Source organism: Alexandromys fortis, unplaced genomic scaffold (genome assembly GCF_014885135.2).
Source record: "Alexandromys fortis isolate MF-2015 unplaced genomic scaffold, M_Fortis_MF-2015_v1.1 scaffold_134, whole genome shotgun sequence".
Lineage (NCBI taxonomy): Eukaryota > Metazoa > Chordata > Mammalia > Rodentia > Cricetidae > Alexandromys > Alexandromys fortis.
Genome location: NW_026068007.1, coordinates 3,029,882 through 3,032,305, shown reverse-complemented (window position 1 = coordinate 3,032,305; position 2,424 = coordinate 3,029,882).

The following is a 2,424-nucleotide window of genomic DNA, read 5'->3' as shown; positions in this document are numbered from 1 at the left end:
TCCCATTGAAAACCACAGAAAAATGTTTTCTTTCATTCATATTCCCCCCTTTTTGGTTTTGGTTTTTGGAGACAGAGTTTGTCTATATAGCCTGACTATCCTGGCATTTTCCCCTTTAAAGCAACATTTAATGATTACCCCAATTAGCCCGGCCAAAGTGAAGAGAACAAGGAAAGGTAAGTCTTGAGGCCAGGCAGGCTTTCTTTGTGCTCTTGCAAGGGGCCTTCTTTACCTCCTGCATCAGCTTGAGCAGGGCACGTGGCTTTTGAGAGAACCAGGGAACTAGGGGCTTCCGACTGACATCATTATAGAAAGGAAGAGAGGAAATACACTGTTATTATTATTATTTTCTACTCTGCAGTCTGTGCTTGACTAGGTATTGACAAAAGCGAGAAGGGATTTTTTTTTCCTTTTTTTTTTCCTCCCCAGAAGATAGCTTCCCGATTACCTAGCCTAATGCTTGCTGTTTTAGAGACAAAGCAATAGGAGGGCCAGACCTTATCTGGGGCAAAGAATAAATTCTGACTCCAAATGGCAAAATGAAATTCAAAGTTGTCTCCTAGCTACTGATCTTAGTTGGCATCTGAGAAATTCGGTAAATGACCCTGATCCCCATGAGCCGACCCCATGTCCCCTTAGACAGAACATCAAAGGGTTGTCAACACCCAGGCAACGGGGGAGGGAAAGAGAACCGTAACATCTTAGGATGGCAGTTCGAGTTCTGAAAAAGAATTTTGATAAAAAAAATATATGATTATGCAATGTGAGGGGCATAGAAAATTGGGAAAAGTTAACTCAGATTGTCCTAATTTCAAAGAATGATTTTATTTATGCCTAACACACACACAAACACACACACACATCTCTTTGTAGGGTTCTGCCTTCTGTCACCTTCCAAATAAAGTGTTAATTAGATTTTATTACCCTCCTCCCCCAAATTGGTTTGGTTCTTTTGTCTAAAGCCCTGCTTGTTAGGTAGATTGCTAAGTACAGAAAAGATAAAAGCTTTCTTCATATTTCTTCACATGGGGTGCAGGGGAGAGCGAGAGAGAGTGAAGAACTGGGCAATACCACCACTAATAAGTGCTTGGATTAAGATAGCCCAGGAGGTGCACTAAAAGATTAAATAATAACAATAATCTTTTTTAAGTAACAATTTTATGGTGGAAAAGGGAAAGATCGGTAAATAGGAGGGGCAGTGAACCTAGCTTCTAGCTGAAAGTATTTAAGAACTATTTCGTAGTAATGGTGGCTGCCAGTTCGAAGGCTCGCCCAGCGCTGGAATAAAAGTGAATGCTGTCCTTAGAAGACCTTTGATCAGGCAGAAGCCCCTGACAGACTCGGCTTGCGTGGAGACAGATGTGTTCCATCCTGGCGTGGTGGAGAGGGCCCTACCACCTCTCAATTACGTCAAAGGTGAAACCCTGGGGTTTATCATTCTAGAGGAACCCCGATTAATGTATGCACCTGCCAGTGTGTGCCAAGCTGAGTTAGAATTTCTTTTAACATTTTCATATACTTTCCCTCAAAAGGATTCATATTTATTAATGCTGGCTTGACAATGTTATTCTCCTGCAGAGAAAAGGAAATGTGTTCATCTTAGCATTTTTTGCCTACTTCCTCCACTTTCCTTCTTGTTTTAATTAACAATTGCTCAGTGCCCCGAGGGCTGTCATTAATTAAAAGATTAAAAAAAAATCCTTCAGGAATAAGTAGAGCTGGTGTTTTCTTCTCAAAAAAAAAAAAAAAACTGTGTGGTTGGAAGCTTGGGTTTGAATGAGGTTTTCTTCTGGATCTCCCTTTCCTTCTGATTAAATTCCTGTCCAAGAGATTTGCTGGTAGATCTTATGCAAATGGGCATTTCCAATGTGGGAAATAAAACTCTTTTGATGTTTTGTGAATTCTGCTTTCCTTAGAGTTTGGTGAGTGAGTTTTCACGCCGTGGTCATGAGGCTTTGGTCAGAAAGAACACAAACTTTCGCAGGTGCTGCAATTGGGACAATGCTGAGGTTGGTCATTTCCTCAACAAGGCAAAGATAAGTCTAAAAAGAAGTCAGAAGTCACGACAGAGGCAGATGGACAGGAGCTAACTAGGCGGGAGATGCGACTTCAAACAATTAGGCTGGGACTTATACTAATTACTATCTTGACCACTGATGAATTTTCTTTTCTGCCTTTAGTCTATGAAAAAACAGATTAAATAAGAGACTATAATGGGACCAAAATGATTCCAAAGGTGGCTTAATGAAAAGAGAATAAAACGTCCTGCAGTTTTATGGAAGGTTATAAACCTTATGAAGTGATCCATTCTCCGAGGATAAAACGCTGCCCATAAGGGCCTCCCCTCAACCCTTCTCTGATGCAGGGCAGCCGTGTTTCTACTACCAAGGTCATCAGAAGATGCTCACAATAAGGACGATTGCA